Source organism: Callithrix jacchus, chromosome 1 (genome assembly GCF_049354715.1).
Source record: "Callithrix jacchus isolate 240 chromosome 1, calJac240_pri, whole genome shotgun sequence".
NCBI classification, from domain to species: domain Eukaryota; kingdom Metazoa; phylum Chordata; class Mammalia; order Primates; family Cebidae; genus Callithrix; species Callithrix jacchus.
This window is the reverse complement of record NC_133502.1, coordinates 95,343,265-95,370,060: the sequence shown is the minus strand read 5'-3', so window position 1 is coordinate 95,370,060 and position 26,796 is coordinate 95,343,265. Positions and strand designations below refer to the sequence as shown.

General features: G+C 41.2%; 1 protein-coding gene across 5 annotated transcripts in view; it reads right to left on the bottom strand.

Annotated features, from left to right (window-relative positions):
• APBA1 (amyloid beta precursor protein binding family A member 1) overlaps positions 1-26,796 on the bottom strand; it is a 229,307-nt gene that overhangs the window by 123,232 nt on the left and 79,279 nt on the right. The window contains exon 2 of one of the 5 annotated variants that reach the window (XM_054254995.2): positions 18,930-19,050. The exons of the other annotated variants lie outside the window; for them this stretch is intronic. The gene's annotated coding sequence lies outside the window, so the exon portion shown is untranslated. The remainder of the gene's footprint in view (positions 1-18,929; positions 19,051-26,796) is intronic. 5 annotated transcript variants of the gene reach the window in all.

Here is a 26,796-nt window from a genome sequence, read left to right as displayed (position 1 = left end):
TAAAAATACAGCCAGAATGCATGCATTATATCACATTTATGCCACCATAAAGAGAACCAGCCTCCCCCCAGGCTCTGGTTGCCTCTACTAGAACTTTAAGTATATCCATGCTTCCTCCAGCCCCTCTCATTTTCAACTAGCAATGGAAAAGATCATATAAAAAATGTAAAAGTCATTCACGTAAATAGCTTATGATGCGGTCATTGAGGGTCTTGATAAGCAAATCCACATGTTCAATGGAAGGTAACAGCACAGTGGTCAAGAAAGGGATCTGCCATTTAACAACTGTATGTACCCGGTGTCCTATGCCTGGGTCCTCAGGTCTCAAACTATGACATTAATGTTATCTATGTGGCAGAATTATTGCAAAGAATAAAAGAAATGATGCGGGAAAAAGGTTTAGGTTAGTGACTGGAATGAGAAAGTACTCCAGAAATAACGGCTCTATTTTTTCCAGCTAAGCCTTGTAGAGGTATACATGAGCCAGGATATAAGAACTGGACTTTTCATGAGAGCTAAGTCTTTGGAAGTTGCTAGGTCCCCAGAGTCTGGCAGCAGAAAAGGATGCTCAAAGCCAAAAGAGGTGAAATGCAAAAGAATGAATATTGAACAATTCCTTGTTGGAAGGCTCACTTAGCTATGGGACAGGCATCCTCTAGTGAGGTTTGACCTCCTGTGGTGCTTCTTCCCTGAAAAGGAAAGTTAACTTGGTCACTTTTCTAGGGAGGCTGCATTTTTCATGCAGGTACGGTTTTTCACACACCAACACACACATCCCACCCCACATCACATCCCTGAACTGAAAAAGTGTTTCTAAAATAAGTGATTTTCACATATGTGAAAGTCAAACAAAATTTGCCAAGGCTATATGAGACAGCATGTGAGAATGTGTTACATGTATTTATTTCTATATATTCCAGTGTATCTGTGGTTCTCAGGAGGGCTATTTTGCCTCCCTCTGCACCCTTCCCTTGATATCTGGAGACATTTTTTATTGTCACGTGTGTGTGTGTGTGTGTGTGTGTGTGTGTTTTACTGGCATTTAGTGAGTAGAAGCCAGGAATGCTACTAAACATTTTACAATGTCCCACACACAAAGAATTGTCCAGCCCAAAATGCCAATGGTGCCAAGTTTGAGAAACCCTGAAAAAATTATCTACTTCTCTTATGCATACAGGTGAGGGTCACTGAGGCAATCTTACAAATTTCTACTAACATGAAGAAACAGAAAACCTTGTCTGCAAAACTTAACATTCTTCTTGTGAAATAAACTCTGCTACAGGGGTGAATGCCAGGCTTAAAATGAAAAAAAATTTTATTGCTTTCTTTTGCAATTATACTGATTCAAAAATGGCCCAAAAACTTGCTAGAGTTTTTTTTTTCTTGCCTAGGCAGTTATGAACAGCCTGAATCAAGCTCCAAAAATAATTAAATCAAATTGCCAGGCATGTAATCTTCATTATGGGTGAGTAATATTGTAAATTCTTGTTCCCATGCCAGGTAGGTCAGAATTGAGGGAGAGATTTAAATGCATTCCAAGATAGAGAATCAGAGAATATTAATCAGGGATCTGAGAAGCTTGAGAAAGCACTTAACTCATTGCTTCTCCTTCTAGCAAAAGAGAGGTGGTGCAAAAGAGAGGTGGTACAGAAGTCATCTGGAGCAATGAGAACCTGCCCAGATTTTAGGACCTAAAGGCTACTGAACATATTTTAATTCTTATTAAAATTAAAATGTCACTTGCTTTACATGATGGAACCATTCACTTTAATTTAAAGTGTACTGAGTGCTGACTCTGCCAGGCAGTGGGGACATGCATGAGAGTGAGACACAACCCACCACCTCCAGTGGCTGAGGATGGAGAGATGCACCGGAAAGAATGACAGTGTGGTGGCAGAGGCCATCAGCCCAGTGTGCAAAGACTCCCAGAGAATATACAGAGAAGTCATGATCTGGGGGAGTTAAGGAAGGCATCCTGGAAAAGTGGATGCCTTCCTTGGGTTCTGAAGGATGAAGAAACATTTTTCAGATATATCATGGAGGTAGGGGTTGCTGTGCAAGGGCACTGAGGTTTAAAATAGCACAGCAGGTTCAGGAGGCTCAGCACTAGTTCTGGAACTGAAAGAGTGTGCTAGTGTCAGCTGCCAGGGTACTCAGAGATGTTGCTGGAAAAATGGAACAGGGCTTGAAATAGGGTTTTAACAGCATCAAGTTAGAGGGTTTATGCTATGAAGTTTTCTCATTCTCATATAGGATCACATTTGAGACAGTTGATAATATTTAATATATCCTTTCTCTTTAATTCAAAGCAATTCTTCCAAAATAGTTTGATCCTCTTTAAGCATCTCTGTTTTTCTGATACTTAGAGAGTTATACACAGATATAACATTATAGAATGATCCTCTAAAAGGGGGTTAAGTAAATTATTTTGTAATAGGAGAAAAACCTACCTACTAACCAGTTTGCTGTTTTTTTTCAAAGAACTTTTGGAGATACTTTGATAGAATAGCCCCCTTTACCTTTTTTGTGTTGCCTCTCACTCAATAAACATATATCCTCACTGTTATTACCTAGATTATGTATCTCTCTCCCCATATAACATGGTAGGTGCCATATACAAACATGAACAGGCTATTAACAAAATAACATCTCACTCCCAAGGTCATTGATCACCAAAGCCTCGGATTAGAAGTTCTATTTTTCCCTCTTGATTAGTTTGTGACTATGCTCTGAAGGAAAAAAATTTGAGTTAATAAATCAACAAGAACCATGTCAGCCTAATAAAACAAATCTATTCTGGTTTTTATTACTTCTTACATTGACCAAGTAATTCTCTGACTCTCAGATGGGCGTGGATGGTGGATTCTGCAGGGCTACCTCTAGTAGCTTACCGGCATTTCTGCTTGAAAGCACAAAGAAAACACTTTCTTCCCAATTATCCACTGTTCTGTAGCCACACTGTCATTGCTCCACTGTGCTTGCAAAAGCAGTGACACTGGCAGGCATTGTGGAGGAGCCCCTGCTCTCCTTCCCTCCTCTCCAATGTGCATTTTCTCCAAACTTAAGCCTTGGATGGGATGTCAAACAGAAACACAACTTTTATTAACTGCTAACTTTATACACTGCAAAATGAAGAAAAAATGTTACCTGTTGAACGAATGCATGCCAAGGGTTGAAAAATTGTTAAAAAACTAAGTTATACACTGCCATGTGTGTACCTATGCAGCTGTATTGCATGCTCTGCCCATATACCCCAAAACCTAAAATGCAATAAAAAAAAGAAAAAAAGAAACACAGTATGGAAATTTCTTTAAAAATAAAAACTAGAACTCCCCCCAAAAAAAACTAAGTTATGAAAATAACCACATTAGAGAAAGTAAAAGGAGAAACTGCCCCATAACCTCAGCATTAGTCATCTGTTTGTTGTGCCAGTGCTACACAGCTGTATCAAAAAAGTCTATGCAATCTTTTTATCCTGGTGTTTTTATCCATTTAAATAATTATGTACTCTACAAAATGGAATACTAAACAGGCATTAAATGTATATTTTCTGAGAACATTTAATATCATGTACAGGGAAATGCTTTCAATATAATGTTAAATAACAAATACTAAGTACAACACTATATAATGTATGACTGATTTTTGAGTGTGTATAGATTTACACACATGCACACACATACACATACAAACACACACACACAGATATAGATGGAAAGATACATACCAAAATATTAATAGTGGTTTTGGATGGTAGGATTACTTTCTAAATTATTACTTGTTTGAATTTTTTTTGACATTTCTATAACAAATATTTATCATTAGACAATGGAAAAAGTTCGAAATATCATATTAAATTTTTGTTTCTAGTGTTGATAACTATTATTTTAATGCTCATACAATATTCCATTAAATGGACATCACTTTTAAACTTAATTCTCTCTTGCAAGGAGATGTAGGCCATTTCCCATTTTGGGCTATTATAACTCATGCTTTGAACTTCTCCCTGTCTCCACATCCTGGCTGCTTTATGTGGAAAACAAGGCTGTCATTGATTTGACCTCTGCCAACTGCTCCAATCTCAGGGTAGAGCTAAGGGCACAGGCATAGGAGTGGGATGTTCTGATCAGAATCCTGCTTTACCACAGCTTCAAAGCACAATCATGAAATAAAACAAAACACAATGGTGGATATCAAGTTCCTGCACGTTGAGGGCACTTGGAGATGGTGTTGCTAGTGTTATGATCTCTCTCTTTTTAAAATTTGATTTTTTTTTAAGTTCCAGGGTACACCTACAGGATGTGCAGGTTTGTTACATAGGTAAATGTGCACCATGGTGGTTTGCTGCGTCTCTCAACCCATCACCTAGGTATCAAGCCCGGCATGCATTAGCTATTTTTCCTGAAGCTTACCCGCTGCCCACCCTCTCCTGACAGTCCCCAGGGTGTATTTTCCCCTCCCTGTGTCCATGTGTTGTCGTTGTTCAGCTCCCACTTCATTTTTTTTTGAGACAGAGTTTCGCTCTTGTTACCCAGGCTGGGGTGTAATGGCGCGATCTCGGCTCACCACAACCTCCGCCTCCTGGGTTCAGGCAATTCTCCAGCCTCAGCTTCGTGAGTAGCTGGGATTACAGGCACGCGCCACCATGCCCAGCTAATTTTTTTGTATTTTTAGTAGGGGTTTCACCCTGTTGACCAGGATGGTCTCGATCTCTTGACCTCGTGATCCACCTGCCTCGGCCTCCCAAAGTGCTGGGATTACAGGCTTGAGCCACCGCAGCTCCCACTTCTAAGTGAGAACATGCGGTGTTTGGTTTTCTGTTCCTGCGTTAGTTTGCTGAGGATAACAGCTTCCAGCTGTATCTATGTCCCTGCATCTCCCTCACCCCTACCCCTTCCCCAGTCACCTGAAGCTCCAGTTAGAAGTAACTATTTGGCCGGGCGCGGTGGCTCATGCCTGTAATCCCAGCACTTTGGGAGGCCGAGGCGGGTGGATCATGAGGTCAAGAGATCCAGACCATCCTGGTCAACATGGTGAAACCCTGTCTCTACTAAAAAAAAATACAAAAAATTAGCTGGGTATGGTGGCGCATGCCTATAATCCCAGCGCCTCACGAGGCTGAGGCAGGAGAATTTCCTGAACCCAGGAGGTGGAGTTTGCGGTGAGCCAAGATCGCACCATTGCACTCCAGCCTGGGTAACAAGAGCAAAACTCCGTCTCAAAAATAAAAAAAGAAGTAACTATTTGAAAGTGACCGAATGACATTCCCTGCAGCTACTACTGCCTTTGTGTGTATTGTTCCCTTCCTAGAAACCCCCTCCCACTTCATCTCTACTGGGGCCAACTCATGCCTCCCCAGTTCAAATATCCATCCTCTTGTGATCTTTCTAGACCCCTTGCCTGGGCTAGGTGCCTCCAGTACACACCTCCAGGTCAGAGCTGTGATCTACATCCTGAATGCTTATTTCACACAGGGTTTCATAAACAGTAGATGCTAAGCTGTTGGGTGCCCGGGTGGCTTTTTTGCCATGTTACTCATCTTCAAAAATATGCCTTTTGGTGGTTGTATAATATTTCACTATTATAGGTTTTATGATTTATTTAACTATTTTCTTTCCTTTGCAGTCCCTTGTTTTGAGGTGGGGAGAGGTATTTACAGAGACCATCCCAGTACAAAAATCTTTTTTAAGAATACAGTTTGGCTGGGTGCAGTGGCTCCTGCTTATAATCCTAGTACTTTGGGAGGCCAATGTGGGTGGACTGCTTAAACCCAAGAGTTTGAGATCAGGCTTGGCAAGAAGCTAATTTGAAAATTAGCTGGGTATGGTGGCAGGCACCTGTGGTCCCAGGTACTTGGGAGACTGAAGCAGGAGGATCAGTGAGCCCAGGAGTTTGAGGCTGCAACGAGCCATGATTGTGCTATGACACTCCAGCCTAGGTGACAGAATACAACCCCTGTCTCAAAAATAAGTAAAATAAAATACAATTTACAGCATATAATTGTTGACTTTGAACATCTTAAGATTTTGATTCTACATTGCCAAAGTGTAGGGTGTGGAATCTTTAGATTCTAGTCTCAGTTCTATGTATTTACTGCTGCCGTACTCTAGACAAACACACTAAATAGCTACTGTTCATGTCTTCCCCCGCAAAATGGTATTCTTGCTGAAGAGCTTCAGCAGTTTCTGGTGATTTCCAACCTGAAGGGCCTGAGTCCCTGGTGGGGGACTTTCCCCTGAAGGGCCTGAGACTTTTCACTTGGAGGGGCTTCCTCTGCTGGGGGGGCCTGTGGAAAAGGAAGACTCAGCTCCCCTTTCCTCAGTCTTCTGCCTGCTGAGGCCAGACAGCTGACTGTGAATTGGGAGTTCCTGAAACTTAGCATGATGACTTAGAAACAGCACTTTGATATCATTCCATTCCTGTTCAGTGATATTTCCTCTCCTTTGACCCCAGTTATGACACTTTCTTTGAAACTTTGTTTTATTAGGTAATATGAAATTGGTGATACACAAACATTTTTGTTCTACAGAAACTAATTTACGTTTATGTATGTGTGTGTACTTACATACATATTTATGTCTCTTCAAATAAATTTCTAATTAACAAAACAAGTCCCATAGATATCTTTAAGACAGATGGGAAACTTTTACATGAGGATGTTGAACTTTAAAATGTGGTGCATTCCCTGGGCCTCCATAGGAATCACTTGGGTCCATACTGCCCTAATGAGTGGATGTAGGGATCTGTATTTTGGAAAAGCTCCCAGAATAGTTCTGAGCTTGCCCAAGTTTGTGAACTATTATGACAGAGCCTCATTTTGTCCTGTCTCTAATGCAGTGATTGCTTTCCCAATCACAGTTTCCCCTCCTTCTGTGGACCTTTCTTCACTAACAACTTTACTTGCTTCACTCCAGGCTGAAAATTTTGGTCAGTGGTATAGTCTCAGATTAATAAATTTATATTTTTAGAAAAAAGCCCCTCTCTACATACATAGCCTCCCCCATAAAGCAAATGAATGTATTGATCTCTTTTTGGAACTCTGGGAAAAGTGAGCCTGTGATATTTCTGGGGAACAAATGTTTGAACAGCATAAAGGGTCATCATAATTTTTTGTAGTTGGTACACTGGTTTTGCTCTTATTTTAGGTAATATTAAAAGCATTTATAAAAACTTTACAAGTAATTTGAGACATGGATCCATTTATTTTCTTTCATAGAAAGTGAAAAAGAAGCAAAATAAGCAAAAACACTGCTTTGTAACAAATAATAAGCCAAAAAGACTATTCACAATATTATGGACAGTAGTTGCCTCTGGAGACAGGAGGGAAGCAGAGTCAGGGTAGAGAAGCACAAGGAGACTATGAAATGCCCAGGGTCTATTCATTACTGTGAGTGTCCAGGGCACAGAACTTTACACAATCATTATTATTATTGTGACAGGGTCTCACTCTGTTGCCCAGGCTGGAGTGCAGTGGTGCGATCTCAGCTCATTGCAGCCTCAACCTCCTGGGCTCAAGTGATCCTCCCACCTCAGCCTCCCAAGTAGCTCAGACTGTAGGTGTGCACCACCACTCCTAGCTAATTTTTGTATTTTTCTGTAGCTATAGAGTTTCACCATGTTGCCTAGGCTGGCTGCAAACTCCTGGGCTCAAACAATCTTCCGGCCTCAGCCTCCCAAAGTGCTGGGATTATAGGTGTAAGCCACTGCACTAAGCCCAATTATTATTATTTAAACATAAAACATTTATGCATTATATTTAAGTGTGATAAAATTTACTATAAATATAAAATACTGTTTAATTATGAAAAATACTTTTCAAATATTTTTTACTTTTGGAAGGATGGTACAAATCTTTTAATTTTTATTTTTTAGATTCACTTTCTAAAAATTGACAAATAATAACTGTACATATTTATGACGTACATGGTGATGTTTTGAAATGTATAAAGTATAGTGATCAGATCAGGGTAATTAGCATTTTCATCATTTCAAACATTTATCATTTCTTTATGCTGGGAAAACTGAACATCCTCCTTCTAGCTATTGGAAACTATGTATTATCATTAACTGTGGTCATCCTACAGTGGTATAGAAGACTGGAACTTAGTCTTCCTTATCTAGATGTAATTTGAAAATAATTTTATTGAGTAAATAATCAACTGGGTCTAAGAGAAGAAAATATTAAGTCATCATGAGTAGACAGGGTGCATAGACATGGCAACAGCTATGATGGTGACATGAGACTGAGGGAAAAGTAGGAAGCCCTGGACTGGACCAGCCCCACATTATGGGAAACCCAGGTGGTTTTCTGATTTTCCAGTGGCGACCCACTCCAGTACACCAGCACACAAGGGGAACAGATTTCCTCAAGACCACCATTGAATAGTTGGCCAAGGGAGAAGGCTTTGGGAAGGAGACTGGAGGGTTTACAATTTAGGACCATCTGAACAAGGCAAGGAAAGAGTGGTGGTGGGTCAGCTGCAAATGAAGAAACCACAGGAGAGAACCATTACTCAAATAAAATTATTTCAAAAGAAAGGAAATTATTACTACAAAAACTTGGTGGCACTTCATATAAATGGAATATGACTATGAAAAATAAATACATATATTAGTATATAAAGAATGTTCATCCTCTAGCCACTTAAAATCATCTGGCTAACCAGTTTGAGAAAACCTTTAATTAAGAGCGTCATATTTTAGATGATAAAAACAAGGCCCAGAGAGGTGAAGGGACTTTTATCTAAGGTAGCACAGCTGAAATTCACCTGTCTGGACTTCACCACCACAATGCTCCCAGTGTGGCAGCAACCCAGGCATCACCAACACTGGCCCAGCTGGAGAAAGCCTATCATTCCAAGGGACCCTATAAACACTCTCTTCTGAACCTCTCAGCTCATGAAATAAAGAGCCCCGGATTGGCTGTGCTGAAGTAACTGTAAAAGGAGCCTAGGGGCAAATTAGAAAACATCGATCTCACTTTCTTCCTCTAGAGTGAGAAGTTAAATCAACCAAGCCAAATTAGGACATCCCAGCAGTAGTGGCAAGGGAGCCCCTGGTAAAGCCCAACACAGCGTGAGAAGCAGACTCCAGGCCTCTTATATGTTTACTAGGCAGCCAGCGCTTTACACTGGAACACAGATCCAACTGCTAAAGCTGATCCCATGTCCCCACAGACCCTGCCTCTCCAAGCCACAGCACAGCTGGCCACACGGTGGTTTTCTCTGTGAGCATGTGCTGATATGTATAGAAAGGCCAGGGCATCTAGGGTCAAGATTTCAATCATATTTTGAGGCTCAACTTGCAGAATATCCCCTACTGGGGATTCTCTGGGTCTTCTCATCTTCACTCATTTCTCCTCTCTAAATTCTACCTTGAATTTCTGGATAAAGGGGGCTTTGAGGTGGCAATCTGGCAGAAGGTAAGCACATTGTGTTTACTTAATTTAAATACTTCAAATTTTAAAAAATCACTGTTTCTGAAAACTCTCTTATTCATACTTTACAAAGATTGAGAAATCAATTATCTATCTTTGGGAATGTTATTATGCAGAAGTGTGGCCAGGGAAGATGTGGCAGATTTTACAGGAGCAGGAGCCTCCTCCCCTGGCCACTGCTGGTGCCATCTCTGTTGTTGCCCTTCCAGTCTTAACAGTCCAACTTAGCACAGGAAGTCTGTCTGCAACAACAGTATGTCTGCATTTTAACAAATGTAATTTTATCACAACTTCACAAATTATAAGGACAGGGACTCTGCCTTTGTGGACACCATTGTACCCAGCACCATGTTAGCACATATTAGGCACTAAACTGTTGTTGAACAGATGGATAAGAAACCTTGGGTTGTCAAAAACTGCTCTACAGAAAGCCATTCTTTTACTGAGTAAAAGAGGATTAGTGAATGGAGTTCCAGGAATAACCAAGTTCTAGTTCCTACAGAAATTTCAATGAGCTTTTTTTTTTTTTTTTTTTTTTAAGATAAATGAGTATAGCTTAAAACAAAAAACTCAAACCTCACTGAGACACCTCTGTTCATTAACACGTGATTCAACATTAAGGGTCTCCCCAATCTTTAACTCTTCTGCCTGGGGCCAGCATCAGCACTCTCCAGTCTACATGCTGCAGCCCCACTGTGGTGTTAATGTACACAGCCACATTTGTTCCTGGACTGTACTGGGAGCAGTATTTTTTTTTCTAAGAATGTTGCTAATCCCCAAGCAAAACGGGGTCATTATCAACAGAGGCTGCATAAAGGATACCATGTTCCCCAAGGTATCGGCTCTCATATATTCATTCGCTTTATGGGGACTTCAACTATAGGAGGAATGTCTGTATTTTTCTGTTTCACTTTTTTAACCAGTTCAATTCCTCAATTAGAGTGAAGGCAGGAGCTACATTTTATATTCATCTATTCCACAGTAAAATGATGCTGTTACTAGTCCTGTTTTATTGCTGAGGACTTTGAGGTGATGAGAAATTATGTAATTTGGCCAAGGTCACACAGCTAGTAATGGAAGGGGTTGGGGAATCAAACTCAGGCAGTCGGCTTTTAAGCCAATGTTCTTAATCATTTCACCGAAACCATCATTGTGCTCATAAAGTGGTAAGTAACAATAATGCATGTTGCTGGATTCTTGTAAATACATTATAATTTAAATAAGATGGAAAGAAGAAAACCAATGGGTCAGGGAAGAGGAAAAAAAGGAGAGAAAACAGAAAAGCCAATCTGGAAGTAGATCTAATTTGATTCTTGCTCATTTTATCACATTTGTCAAAAGCCACTTAGCCACAGGAGTGGTTTGTATAGCTGTGTACACACCTAACTGTATCAGTCAGCCTTTGACCCAGAGATGTGGTTATCTGTAGCCCCATATGGATTTTTTCCAACTTCCTTAAAAAAATATAGGCTCATCTAGCTGTGGGTACCATTCTCAAAATGCAAGTTCTAATTTAACAGCAGACATTTACTGGGCAGCAAAGACAGCCAAGAACAAGTGAGGAGATGGGAAGCTGTGGTTTGTGTCCTTGAGGAAATCATTTTTAAATACCTGGATGGCACATTGGTGCTATTTTGCTTGCCGAACCTTGTTGATTGACTGCAGCTGCCACAGGCCCTCTGTCGAGGATTTGGAGCCTAAATCTGGGCTTCATGGGTGAGTGCTGTCATCCATGAGCAATGTCTGCCAAGGGCACAGAGGATGGGTGGTTTCAGGGTTAACACTGAGTATGTATTTAAATATTAATTCCTTTACTTCAAATCAAGCCCTAGCAACCTTCTTATTGCACAGAGCTTCACTGCACCAGCTTTTCCTCACCCTGCCTGAACTTGGGACAGAGGACAGACACTGAGAAAGTAAGATGGACTTTGCCTGAAGGGTAAAAATCAATATTCCAGTGGTGATGACCAACCCTCCTGGCCCATGTTAACAAATCCTTTTAGCAGTGTACCCTATTATACTGGCAAAGCCCTAAATTCCTCCTCATGGTGTTATAGCATTATCTGATTGGCTAGGATTCTTAGTGAAGTTCAACCACAGTACAGTTATTTTTTGCTGTAGGAAACTTGCTGACAGGCTTCCGTTGAAAAACCAAAAGCGTGAAATGCTTTCATTCCATTGAACGGTGTTCCACATGACACATACTGATTGAGCCTACAGAATCCTGTGGCTATATAAAGTACCTTCAGCTCCCCACTACATAAATTTCACATATCCCTTTCTGTATCACCTTGGCAGCTTGATAAGGTTGTTCTCAAGCAGTTAAATGAAGACCCGTTAGTAGCTAAAGAGCTATCCCTAAACTGAACAGCTGAATTGCTTTTGAAGGCCCCTGATGGGTATTCTGACCTGGATCCATCTTTGCCATGCCTCTGTGAGCCTCTGATATCTTACATCATTTATAGTCAGTCATTTACTGAGCAGCAGGGGACACAGATCAAAGGTGGCCCCAATCAGAGATACCACAGATACACCCCACAAATGGCATCATCTCCAGACACCCTTTTCTGGCATTGTAATTTACTGTTACATCTGACCTAAATCAAATTCCGGCTGAATATAGGCCACTTAAATGGTATCAGTCAAAGCAAGAGTGTCAAAATGCATTTTCCCCTCACCCTGCCCTGCAATTTCTTCACCTTGGGATTATATGTTTGCATGGCCACTGCTATTATTTCTGTTGCAAGTAAAAAGTAAGGTCAGCCTGTAAGATTCACTGAAAAAACATCCTTGACATTTACCTTAGTGCCTCCAGAAATATTAGCTCACTACATGTCTCTGAAGGCAGAAAAAAAGAAGTTCTGTCTCCTTTGGACAAGTTACATAGTGCAAAGGGACAGAATATTTTGTGGGGGAAATACACTGCCTTCAGGTGTGTTTGCAGGGGCAGAGAGTCGACTGCATGAATCATGAACACTTCAAGGATTCACATATTCTGTCTTTCAAACTTTGGCTTCAGGAGGACAAGAAGGCAGAGACATGACCAGCCTAGAACAGTATGGGCACATAGTAGGCACTCAATAAATATGTAATGAATGGAGAAGGCCTCTGCAGGAAGAATATTCCCTACTGACAATGCCCTAGGGAATAGCAGGGCATGGAGGAAGAACTATTGCACTGAAGAAGAGCAGATCTGAATTCAAATACCACCTTGGTTACTTCCCAGCCCTGTGACCCTGGTCAAGTCACCTCAGCAGCTGAGCTGAGTTTTAGTCTTGAGGGTAATTTGAGGATAAGGACAGGGCCTGGCTTCTGTCTGAGACATTTTGTGAGGGCACACTGTGGAAGTTGAAGGCACTCTGTGAAAGAGTGACCCCAGCCCAGTATGGTCTAGTGGGCTGATAGAGTCCCAGATCCAAGGCCAATGTGTTAAGTGTCTTTGTGGGACTGCAATAGGTTTTCACGGGCAGATAAACTGTGCTGTTGCTGTGTTGATTCTTCCAAATGGTCTGAGGTCCTTTTTTAGTGATTACCAAATTATTTACACAAGAGGAAAAAGAGAAGCTACATTTTCAGGTGATAGATACACCTATTTTAAGTGCCTTTGGGTATCTAACCTAGAACCCAACATGTCAAGGTGAGTCATAACTTGTTTTCAGATTTAAATGATCAGATACAAAGTAAGATAAACAAACTGTGAGAGGCTCCATCATAGGTAAGCTCTCCTTTTAGGCACTCCAGGCATCCAAACAAAGAAGTGAAATCTCACTTTCCTACCTGCTTCTACTGCAGGATGGGTCATTTTCTCCACCCTGGACAATTAGACAATGACATAGTGATGCAATAGTCTATCAAACCAAACCACAGACAAAGGAACGTGCAAACTGGGTATTCTTGCAGATATTAGGCAAGTGGCCTGCTACTCTTTCCTTTGGCTCAATACTACTTCCCATGCCACCTCCCCAATTTCTTCTAACTTGGTACCTCCTCCTGATTCTGGCAAAATGGGGCAAATAACACTGATTTGTCTCGCTTTCTCCTTTGGAACCCTCCCTGCTTCTACCCTACTGGCTTTTTCTTCCCATTCAGGCTGTTTCCACTTCACTACCCCACCCACTCGTGGTGGCTCCTTTCTCTATGGGGACTTATCCCCCATTACCCGCTCATTTCCTCCTGCCTTAGCTTGTTTTTCCAGTTTCTTCTGCCATGAAAGTAAGGGAAGATCCATCAAGCTGGAAGTGTCATGTTCACTTAGAACAAATCCTGTGTAGGCTCACTATGCATGTGCTGAGTGAGTAGATGAATGAATGAAACAAACAAATGAAGAAAAATACAACCAGCTTCATAGGGTAAATGCACTGGACAGCAATCACTTGAGCACACCCTTAGAATGACCCTGCATGGAGGCCATATCTGAATGTGTGGTCTGAGATAGGGAATCTGGCATGGCCAACCCAGAATTTTGTTCCTTGTCTATGAGGAATATCTGCGTCCCCAGGCTGTCTTGCAGAACACGGGCAGTACTGGGGATTGAGACCCTGCGACTTGGATTAAATTAAGGTAGGTAGGTGGAGGTCATTAGGGAGAAGGTGTTAAGTGGAAATGCTGTATAGACTGCATGCTGCTTGCAAGCACTGTGGCTTTCCCGCCCTGTTCACCACCACTGTTGGTTATCTTGTCCGGCAAACCACTACTGGACTGTGTCCCCCATATGTGAGACCCTAAAATACCCCAGGTCTCCTTTGCTGGCTCTGGGTCTCTTCTTTAGCCCCTCTTGAAGCCTAGTGCCTCCCCTATTGAGATTAATAGGGATTCGACACCACAAGCCTGTACAGAAATCCTGAGTATTCATGGCTGTGACAACTGGGACTTACCTTAAATCTATTACTGCACCACAAAATTACCTGTCAGCAATCAGACACTGTTCTTAAGAATTCTATCTTAAGCTCTTGTATCTCAAATAATTATGCTAAAAGGATGTTATTAGAGCTAACTCAAGAAAATTATTCAGCAAATGAATTGGATTTAAAATTTAAAAATTATCTTAAAAGAGATTTCTAATTATATAATTTAAAAAATTACCAGTTTCTACCCTAACCATGTCCTGAATTTCATGAGAAGCCTTAGATAGCAGCAAACTGCTGCTATGATTGACCTCCTCTGCCCCAACGAGGGATCTTGTGATATTGAGAAATCATTAAAAGCTCTGGCTTTGTAGCATGCATGAGCCAGCTGGGGAACCCCAGGCAAGTCCTTAGCCTCCCAGGCTTCTATCACTTCATCACTTGCATGTGGATAATGGTACCTAATGTGAAGGGATGTGATGAGGATTCAAGGGTATAATCCATGTAAAGTGCTTGGCACAGCGTCCAGCACATAGTGAGTGCAGAATAAATGCCAGCCATTTTCTTTCTATGTGTAAATGCTTTTCTATCAGGCCAACTGAGGAGTGGCTAAGATCTGTAATTTCTCCAGCTGTGAGCCACACTGCCTTCTTGTGTGATTCAAAATAAACTTCATGTCTCTGGCTTCAGCTCTTCCCTCCCAATCTCCATCAGTGAAAGAAAATATTGATCAATCCCAAATAAAAATATAATGAGATCGATATGTATGTTTCCATCCATATGTGTACATCTCCATATATGTGTGTGCCTGAAGTTTATTTATCATGCTGTCTCATCTACAAGACTGTGAGTTCCTAGAGGGTGGTAGTGGATGAAAAAAGGCTAACATTTGTTGACTGCTTTAAGTGTTTTGCCTGTATTAACTCATTTTATCCTCACAGGAAGCCTCTGAAGTAGTCAACATATCTTATTTATCCTCTATTCACTCAATAAATGAAGACATAAGTGATGTTTACTAATATACCAGTATAAGCTGCATAGTCTGATACTAAGGATGCTCCCAGATCCTTTACTTATTAGCAGTCTGACCTTAGGCAAGTTATTTAACTTATCTGTGCTCTCCATAGGAAAAATGGGAAGAAGAATAATAGTTGCCACATGCAACTATTAAAAAGATGAGTTGATATATGAAAAGTGCTTAGAATACTGCAAGCACAGAGTGAGTATTCAGTAAATTATAGTAAACTTTAACACAGGTCCACTTTAAAGGGGAAAATGATGCCCTTTTGATGAAGTAAAATCCATCCCACTGATTATAAACACAAACAAGCAAAGCTTATATTTCTTGTAGGAAAATGAGAAGGGTCAAAGTTTGAACTGACATAAAAATCTGAATTACTCTTAGAGTAACTAACAAAGGAATGATCATTTCATTATGTACAGGATGAATTAGTCATAATTTTCCTACCATATCCAGAGAAACCTTTTGATTACTTAGCATGAACCCATGAATTATCTCATTTGGATATACCATGTCTGTGGACAGCTTAGAGCTAGACAAGCCCTTAAGGATGGAATGTTCACTTGCTTATTCATTTATTTACATTTGTTCACTCAACAAACAGCTGAGCATCTACTATGTGACAGACACTGGTCTTGGCACTTGGAACCCAGTAGTGAACAAACAAAGACCCTGCACTTGGGAGCTGGCAATCCTTTTAGGTGTTGTAGACAACTAATAAATACATAATATGTCAGGTAGTGAGAATATCATATCTAATTAAGAAATTTGCATTTGAAAAATTATCTGCTCCTTAAAATACTAAAAGCAGAGGGGAAAGACTTAAAGACTAAGAAAGTTCCTGAACCACTATAATCTGTAAGGTGAGTTAACTCAGCTACTGACCCCAAACCTCTGCCAGAATCCTCTAAATGACAACAGAAGAGATGAAGAGAAGAGCCTCAGGCTCAAGGAAATGTGTGTGTGCCTGCTTCCTTCATTCTTGCCAGGGCCGAAGGCTGGCCTAGCCCAGTGTGCCTTGGAGAGAAGGGGAGTGCCTTATGGGCCAGACAAAGCTGTGGCTTTGAGTCCCAGCTTCTGCATCTCTCCCATGGTTCAGCGGTACCATCTGACTCCAGCTGCAGGCTCGGCCCACCCAGGTCCCCACAACTCAGCCTGACGTGCTGCTGATGGGATTTCTGGAGCTCTAGTCTAACACCCAGGGCCCAGTGTCCAGATCCCCTTGACTGTTTCTGATCTGTACTCATGCTATGAAAAGTGTACTACTCTTTCCCTGTTCATAAGACTTGGATCTCAGGCAGTGACTCATTTCTGATGATGGAATTTCTATTTATTCCCTGTACCAAAGCCCATTCTTGTCACCTGCTGAACATTCCTGTACTTCCGGGACTTGGGACCATCTGCCTTTCTCTTGCTTATCTCATCCCCAAAACCCAAATCTACCCTCTCATACAGCCCTGAGGTGGGCTCTGCTACCTCCTGGCAACCTGTCTCAGCATTTTTACGTTGAGCCTTATTCTAGACTGCCCACTGATGTACATGCCTACCTCGTCACTTCATGATGAAATCTGTTGCAATGACCAGTTGTCTGGCCAATGGGTTTTATTCTGCTGTCATAGAACTCCTGAACCCCTACTGCAAGCTGTTCAACAGGATTTCTGCTGAGCCAAGCAGCTAGAACCATCACTCAACACCCATCCATACGTCATGACCACTATAAAAACAGATCAGTATGCTTCTAGGTCTTGATCTTTACAGCAGCTAACTCTATGTGCTGAATGTTGTGTCCAGATTGACAACTGGAGTCTTCCTGCCCCTTCCTGTGTAGAAGCAGCCCAGAATCAGATCTCCCTATATTACGCTGTGATCATTTGTACATCGATTATCAAAATTTCTATTTTTGATATGTAGTTGAGGCTGAACCTAACAGAAGGCTGGCACATCATGGTCTCAACACATATTTGTTGAGTGACCATAACTCAACCACAGGTGGCCTCCAGTTGACTGATCACTAGGGTTTTTTTTTGATTCAGCCCATACCTGAGCTGAAATCATGATAAACTGGCTCTTGGGCAGGGGATTTTAAAGCCAGCCTCTTTGTGGAGCATCCTTTATTTTCTTTGTCTAGCCACAATTTGATGCTCTCATGAGGGCACTGCTTCCCTTGTAAGGGTCTCAAGTGGTGGTGGTTTCTTTCTACAGCCCTTATTTTCCTGGACCAGGAAGAACAATTGGTGTCTTCCTTACATCTCAATCCTCTTCTTGTTGCCTAAAACCCCCTCAAGCTGTTCCAGCCATCCAACAATCTCTGACTCACTTAACTTCATTCCTTGGGTCCTGGATCCCTCCTTGCCATTATTCTTTCTTCTCCTTTGATAATCTTGTTCTCACCTTACTTCAGCCACTCAGTCTTACACTTAGCCTTATCATAAGCTATAACTGCATTATCCAAGAACTCTGCAGAGGTGAGATACATAAGGGAAGACCTTGCTGCCCATGAAAACTAACAACACAAAATAAACATTTTTTAGTAGAATAAAGCCACTTAGCCTTCTACTTAGTCAAGAAAAAATTCAGCCTAAAGTATGACAAAGCAAAGAACCAATAGTTTCTATGTACTTCAAAAAATAGTTTGGCTGTATAATGTGCTTCTGGTAGAGACCATTGCTGCTAGAATTAACTCAAGAAGAAAATGTGGTCCATTGATCAGAGTGTTTAGAATTGCATATTGGTTGATAAATCTTACATGCTGCTGTAGTGAATATTTTTGTTTGTCTGTTTTTGCCACTGGCATCCAATTATCCTACTTCCCATAAGAGTTTTTTAAAGCTGCACCCCTTTCTCAGTCTTGATCCACCAAGGTTCAATTGCCTCACTATCCCCCAAATTCAGGGATGGAGAACACAAGAGTGGTCCCAGGTAATCAGGGTCACATTCCTTTCATTATAGTAATTGGCTCTGTGACGGGCAGGTGCCCCAACCAGAGTCTAGAAGACTTCTTCTGGGTTTCCAGGAAAGAGCCTCATTGTTTATTTACCACTGTAGGTCAAGATGTGGAACTTCTGATCCATCTGACATCAGCAAGAGGAGAACCTATCTGAGTGTGGCCAAACTGAAAGAGAATCCAGTGTTGGACAGAGAAAAACCGAAGCTTGGTGTCATTGGGCATATCTGAAAGCCACACACTTGGACTTTCAGTTACATGAGCTATGGAAGTCAAATATGTGTTTGCCACACTGTTTCATATTCCTGACCGCATTAGTAAATGACATTTCTTCGCATCCCTTGCAGGTAGGTTGGGTTTATGAGACTGAACTCTGGCCAAAGAAATCTGAGTAGAAGTAATGTAAACCACTTTCAAGCCCTCTCCAAAAAACATCCAATGAGATTCTCCAGTACTTCCCCAACACCCACTTTCGGTAGCACCCTTGGAGATGTTCCAGAAAAAATAAAAGAGTGTACTGTGATATTGGCCAGGCGTGGTGGCTCATACCTGTAATCCCAGAACTTTGGGAGGCTGAGGCAGCTGGATCAGTTGAAGTCAGGAGTTTGAGATCAGTCTGACAAACATGGTAAAATACATCTCTACTAAAAGTATAAAACATTAGCTGAGCATGGTGGCAGGTACCTGTAATCTCAGCTACTCGGGAGGCTGAGACAGCAGAATTGCTTGAACCTGGAGACAGAGGTTGCAGTGAGCCGAAATTGTGCCACTGCACTCTAGCCTGGGAGACAAAGCAAGACTCCATCTAAAAAAAAAAAAAAAAAAAAAAAAAAAAGAAAACAAAAAAACTGGGTGGTAGGTGAGGTGAAAGAAGCAGTGTCAGGGAAGTTGTTTGTGGGAATGACATTTGAACAAATAACTGATTTGCAAAGGCAGGCAAGTAATGAAGCCACTGGGGAGAAAGAAAGGATGGTCCCATTAGATGAAATATCTAGTGCAAAGGCCCTGAGGGAAGAAAGGGGTTGGCATATTAGAGAAACAGAAAGGGGACAGTGTCATCAATAAAGCTTACTGACAGTGGGAGAATGAAAGAGCTACAAATGAAAGGCAGTGGCTCACGCCTATAATCCCAGCACTTTGGGAGGCCGAGGTGGGTGGATCACGAGGTCAAGAGATGGGACTATCCTGGTCAACAAGGTGAAACCCCATCTCTACTAAAAATACAAAAATTAGCTGGGCATGGTGGTGAGCGCCTGTAGTCCCAGCTACTTGGGAGGCTGAGGCAGGAGAATTGCTTGAACCCAGGAGGCGGAGATTGCAGTGAGCTGAGATCGTGCCATTGCACTCCAGTCTGGGTAACAACAGCAAAACTCTGTCTCAAAAAAAAAAAAAAAAAGAAAGGCAACAGACAATGATGCCTTGGATCATTGGATCAGAGTAGTAGCAGCAGAGATGGAAGAGAAATAGGTGAATTCATATTTCTTTAGAAGCAGCAAAGACAAAACTTGTTTGTTGGTTGGAAATTAAGGAAAAGAAAAAGGGAGGACATCAATGGTATCCCCTGAGTCTCTGGTTTTAGCAATAACATGATGATGTCATTTAATCAGTTAAGATGAGGGAAAAAAACAGTCTGGAGAGGAAAATAATCAGCACTTCCATTTTTTTGACAGGTTAAGTTTGATCTGCTTGTTAAAGATCCATGTGGAGATGTTAACAGAGACATCAGAGCTTAGAAATCAGAGCTTAGTTCCTCTACACCACAATGATGATCATGATTATGGCAACTAATATTAACTGAGCATGTATCATATCTCAGGTATTATGCTAGGAGTTTTACATAGATTATCTCATTGAATCTCACCACATCCCTGTAACTAGTGCCCCAATTAACAGATGAAATTGAAGCTCATACTTCCTTGCCAACATTAACATGCCTACTAAGAAAATAAGTAGTACAGTTCTACCTTATATGGCATGAGACCTTGCTCCCTATAAGGTGCTTGAGGGGAAGAATAGTATCTTCTCATGCTTTTTTGTTTTGTTTGCTTTTGAAACAGGGTCTGGCTCTGTTGCCCAGGCTGGAGTGCAGTGGCACAATCTCAGCTCACTGCAGTCTTTGCCTCCCAGAATCAAGCCATCCTCCCACCTCAGCCTCCTGAGTAGCTGGGACTACAGGCATGTACCACCATGACCAGCTAATGTGTGTATTTTTTTATATAGAGATGGGGTTTTACCATGTTGCACAGGCTGGTCTCAAACTCCTGGGCTCAAGTGATCCACCTGCCTTGGCCTCCCAAAGTGCTGGGCCTACAGGCATGAGTCACTGCTCCTAGCCTTTCTCATTCTTTACATCCTCAAAGCTCTTAGTAGAATGCTTTGTATTTAGAAGATAATCAGTCCATGTTGTTTGATTTCACTGCTCATGGGAAAAGACCAAATGACGGAGAAGGCATCCACTCTAGTTCTGCTTTCTCTGCTCTTTCCATGTAGCAAGGGGTTTCTGACCCAGGGGGTCCCCTTCCTCTCTCACAGCCACTTAATAAACTATACAGAGGGATGTTGCAGTATGTCATAACAAGATTTGGAGCAAAAAATCACCAGAAACAAGGAAGAGTAGGGGTCTCAGTACCCAGCTTTCATTCAGTATCTCATTTAGCCCATGGTTTTCAACTGGGTCTTTCAGGTTATTGGTGTAGTCTTTAGTGTATTAAAGCCAAAACTCATTCTGTACCCTGCTCTGTCTTCAATTCAGGTAGCTTTCAAAACAAGATGAAATCATAAGAAGGAAGATTTGAGATCCTGACTGAATCAGATTCAAACAATTTAAACTGGGATTGGCTTTTCTATTTCTCTCTGGCCAAACATTTTAGGTCAATCTTCTACTTGATGAAATAGAACAAAAATAATTCAAAATACTCACTGTATATTCCACCTGCAATTTTAAGAGAAAAAATATTACTGAATTAAAGGTGAAGCCCCTTCTGCTTCTCCATGGAGGAGCGCGAGGACTTGGTTGGTAGTGGAGCACAGCAGGTGGGGCTCACACCGCTCCTCTTCTGGGCTGCTCTTTTCGCTCTCCTTCCCGAAAGTCACCCTTGCCAGTCCTTTAAGCCTCAGCTCCAATGGCACCTGCTTCAGCACTCCTAGGATGTTCCACGTGCTCTTCCTCTGAGTTTCTATCCCTGTGCTCATTCCTCTCTTCATTAAAAAAAATTAACAAGATGTACTATCAATGTTTCTCCCTCCCTCTCTCCCTCCCAGACTATGAGCTCCTCAAGGGGCGGGAACATGCCTTACCCATTTTAGAAATCCAGGGCTTAGCCTAGTTCCTGGCAGATCCAGCGAGGTTCAAATAAATAGCTGTTGAATTGAATGGTGAACAGAGTGGCATTGTGTTAGGCAGTGGAAACAGTATCCTGTAGACATGGGAGACTGGTTCTCATCCTGGCTTTGGGCTGGCTCCTTATGTGCTGCAGGGTAAGCCCCTCACCCACTCTGGGTCTTTTTGTTCATCAGCCAAAATAAAGCAGGCTGGACCAGCTCAGCTCTGGAGGTCTCACAGCTCTGGCACTAAGCGATCTGTGCGTGCAGATGGAAAAGCAGCTGAGGATAATGCATTCACGAGGGCTGGCTCTCCAAGGCATTCACCATTAATCATAATTCTCCAATTTGACAAAATCCCTCCCCAAACTATCTCAAAAGGATGCTGCACACAATGAAGGAGAAATAATCACCCTCAATTTCCAGATAGAGAACAGTGCTCTAATGCCCACGAATCGTGTTAGTCTTTTTTTCTGGCCATGTGTATACATGGTACTTCCCCTGGCTTCTCACTCCCAGCTTCACCAGGGTGGGGGTGGGGAGGACATGGCTGGGTACCCAGCAACAGTGGGTTTCTGCTCTCTGGCATGCACTGCAGACAGCTAAATGGCATAGAGAATATTCTGCATGTTTTAATCTTCAGTTTGGTTTCCAAACTCAACTTTAAAACCAAAGTCCTAAGAAAGCTGATGTCTTTCTGCTGAAAGTTTTCTGCCAAGTGCAAATCTGAATAAACCCGTGAAGAAAATCCTTTCCCATCGTTGCCATGACTTCAGGAGGTCTCCCATATCATGGTCCCAAACTATGAGAGGAGGTAAAAAACTGCATGTAATGCTTCCCTCCCAAAGCTGAGGCAAGGCGGCCAAGGGAGGAGAGAGGCAATGTCTATGAGGCCCCATTTTTTAAAATGCTTTCAAGGCAGAACTTCTGATGTGAAGTCCTGATGTTGTTCAGTTAATTGCATTTCGCTCCTCTCTCCAGGTGCCTCTTTTCCCTTGCTCTTTAGTTCTCTGACTTTTCTGAATCTAGCCTTCCCCTGTGGGTTCCTGAATCCACAATCAATACAAAGCTCTTCCAGTGGAGTAACAGTTTATACTTTCAAATACAGATGGCTGAAAAATATTCTTAAACATCTTAATGTATAAGATGTCCAGTCTTTCAATTAAGTACATGCTTGAAAGCCAAGAACCATATCAGCCACTTCTTTTGAATGCTCAACATAGGAGCTTGTCAACAATATGAAGGGAACAAAATCCCCTTTGATGAGAGTTAAGTTAAAGACTAAAAATGTAGGGGAACACTCTGCCTCAGCCTCTAACAACCTGATGGCAGGACGCAAATCCTTCTTTCCTGGAGATGGCACTTCTTTTGTTCTTTTTTTGAGATGGAGTCGCCCAGGCTGGAGTCGCCCAGGCTGGAGTGCTGCTGTGGTGTGATCTCAGCTCACTGCAACCTCTGCCTCCTAGGTTCAAGCGGTTCTCCTGCCTCAGCCTCCCAAGTAGCTGGGACCACAGGTACCTGTCACCACACCTGGCTAATTCCTTATATTTTTAGTAGAGACCAGGTTTCATCCTGTTAGCCAAGATGGTCTCAATCTCCTGACCTTGTGATCTGCCAGCCTTGGCCTCCCAAAATGCAGGGGTTACAGGTGTGAGCCACTGCACCCAGCCGAGACAGCACTTCTTATTGGCCAAGAGAAGGCACCAAGCAGGCACCAGAGGAATCTGGGAACAGATTTTAGCAACTTCCCTCATTCTCCTACCTTTTAAAACACTACAACTGTTCTCTCTTTTGTCTTGTCACTATGTAGGATTTACTTGGTTAAAATACTACTAAAGTAAGACCCCTAAGCCATCGCCTTGAGAGAGAATGCTTTTGAACAGAGGCCTTTCCAATGTGATGGGTAAAGCGCGTGTTAACAAACTTTTGCATGCTTTTCTTTTGTTAACCTGATTTTGTTTTCAGAAAAGTGTCTCAGCTAAGAATCTAAAAAAAAGAAACAAAAATCTGTTTTCTCCCCTAAATACATGTCCAATGTCAACAGGTCAGGTTTTCAAGACATCCTTGTTTCCTAAGCTGACTTTGATAGGATGGGCCCTTTTATTCGCAATGACTGGTCCTCTCCTTACTTATCATTGCTGAAATCTATTTAACTGGGTTATGTTTTCTTGCTTGTATAATAAAAGTGATTTTTTTCCTACATATACTTTCATCATTTTCAATAATTAGAAAGTCATTCACTTAAATTACCCTTATTAGAATGCTGAACAGGAAACTGAAGTCCCTCCATATCTTAGAGTCACAATATTTTATGATGTCTTCATTCTTATGGATCACAAAGCTCATCATTTCTATACCAAAGGAAGTGTTTTCTGGACCAGAAGCAGTAGCTCTACTTGTGATTCCAGTGCTTTGGGAGGGTAACACAGGAGGCTCGTTTAAGGCCAGGAGTTTGAAACCAGCCTGGGTAACATAGTGAAACCCTGTCTGTATAAAAAATTTAAAAATTAGCAGGGTATGGTGTTGAGTCCCTGTAGTTCTAGCTACTTGGGAGGCTGAGATGGGTGGATCCCTTGAGCCAGGAGTTCAAAGTTAAAGTGAGCTATGATCATGCCACTACATTCCAGCCTGTGCAGCAGAGATAGACCCCTACCTCTTTAAAATAAATAAATAAATAAATAAATAAATAAATAAATAAATGTTTTAAAAGAAAGTGGTTTCTGACAAGATCTGATGGTGTTATAAACGACAGTCTTTCCTGCTCTCTCACGTGCTCATTCTTCTCTTGACTGCCAGCATGTAAGACATGCCTGCTTCCCCTTCTACCATGATTGTAAGTTTACTGGGGCCTCCTCAGCCATGCAGAGCCATGAGTCAACTAAACCTCTTTTCTTTATTTGAAAAAACAAAAAAGGAAGTAATTTCTTGTATAAGATTTTCTTCATATCATTAGAAATAAAATTTTCCCGAACCTGAAAACTGAACTGTAAACATGACTGAATACATTACAAGGACTGAGGTTTTCTGTATACATAGGAATGTTATATCATTTTACCAAATTAAATGAGGTAAAATGATAAAAGCTTCTATAATAAAGCAGTATTATAAAATGTCATATAAGAAACTTGCTATTCATTCAAATATTGCAAAGTAATTATTACTGTTAGAAGACTCTAACCTTTGGCTTTATAGTGTCTATACCTCATTCTATCATAATATTTTCCAAAAATAATGCTTTTAAAATACAAAGCCAAAAGTCACATTTCAGTTACATTTTAAAAATTTACCCTTTGAAAGTCAAACAACAAACTGTATTTCTTATCAGAATATTTGGAGGCTGATATAAATGCACCTGTGCTTATCTGTGTCTAGTTATTTATAATCTCTGGGAAACATGACACTTTTACTTATAGAATTGGTTTTTAAATCAGCAACCACACTATCATGCATATATGATATGGGGTTGCTTTGACAGGAAAAATGCAATGTGTGATATCTCACTTGCTTAGACTTCATCCAATCATAACAAAAAAGATATTCAAGGAATTACAACCATAAGAATTATCAAACAACCATCAACAAGGGGCCAAAAGAACATGAAGGAGACCCTGAAGCAGTGAGAGCTGAGGTTCATCTGTAAGCAGAAAACAGATGTAATATGTGGCTCAGGAAATTACAGGAGGTTAAAGTTGCCAGCACATGCCTGAAGCACAAGTATTATTTTTATGCACTAGTTTAGAAAACAATGAAGCAGAAAACAAAGCTTTGACCATTTGCTGAAAGGAACTTTCAAGTGAGGTCAATTCTTTCACACTCCCATTGATGCCAATGAAAGCCAAAGTAGATAAGAGGTCCAGGATTAAAACAAAATTAAGCAAATACTCAAAATCACTTTGCAAAAAGGAAACCTTTATCAGCATTTTTCATCCCTGAAGGATTATTTGTGAAATTTGTTCAGTGAAACTCTCTTAAGTGACTGCCCTTTAATGACTCTTGTGACATTGACTACTCAACTTTTATTTGACTTTCTATAGATTCCAAGTTGGACTGAATGTGTTTTTAGTACATTTGAACAACAGCAGAGGTGTTGGATCTTCTGATGTTATATGCCACAGGTTTTCTTTATTCATGTTGGGAACAAGTCTTGGCTCTTTCCTCCTTTTGGCTTATCATATCCCTGAGTTAGGCCACAGGCTCTGGGTCTTCCTGCTGATTCTTCCCATCTTTTCCCCTTGTGAACAGGCTCTGGGACCGTCTATGTCATATCATGGCTGCAGTAACAGACAAGAACCATGCTGCTCAAACTTCTATGTACCTAAAATCACAGGGTTAGGGGATGTCTTTGAAATGCAGATTATGATGCAGTAGGTTTGGGTAGGGACCAAGAGTCTGCCAGATGTCACTGATGCTGCTGTTCTGCACACCACACTTGAGTGACAAGAAGCCGGGGTGTTTAAGATTTGGGCCCCAGTCTCCTCTGGTGAGCCAACATGTCAAACCAGCTCTGGGACAAATAGTCCTCCTTATCTAACCAGGTTATATTTCCCATGAAACAGGTGATCAGAAGGAAGTTAAACTAAGGAATGTGAAGAGAATCAGGGAGTGAGAGAAGAGAAGAATGACATAAAATTTGGATGACATTATGGAGGAAGGGTGGTTGTGGTGAATACAACATCCTTGGGCATTATATGATCATATGATTACAAGTGGTGATTATAATAATATATATTAACAACCTGACTAGGGTTCCTGGTGAGAATATGAACAAAACCCTAACAGAAAAGGTTCACATGACTGACAGCCTAAAGAGTTCTGAAATGCTTTCCATTTAACATTTGCAATTCTTTTCTGATGAGTAGTCATTACCCAAACCAATTATATAACACTTTCTAGTGAAGAAGTGATAGTTAAGAATAATATTTGGAGTCTGATAAGAGGCCAGAATAATGATTTGCTATTACTAGCATTACCAAACCTCTCTGGACATAAATTTTCTCACCTGTCAAATGAGATATTAATAGTTACAATGTAATTGTATGAATTAAATGAGAAATGTGGTATGAAGTACTCGATACAAAGGTTGGCACAAAGTAAACCATCAATTCATGAAAACTATTATAAATATTATTCAAAACAAACTACAAGTTCTACATACATGTATTGTTATAGTTAGTCCACTTTTAAGGTAATGATACTGCCAATCAAGAGATGAAAAACTAAGACTCAAATA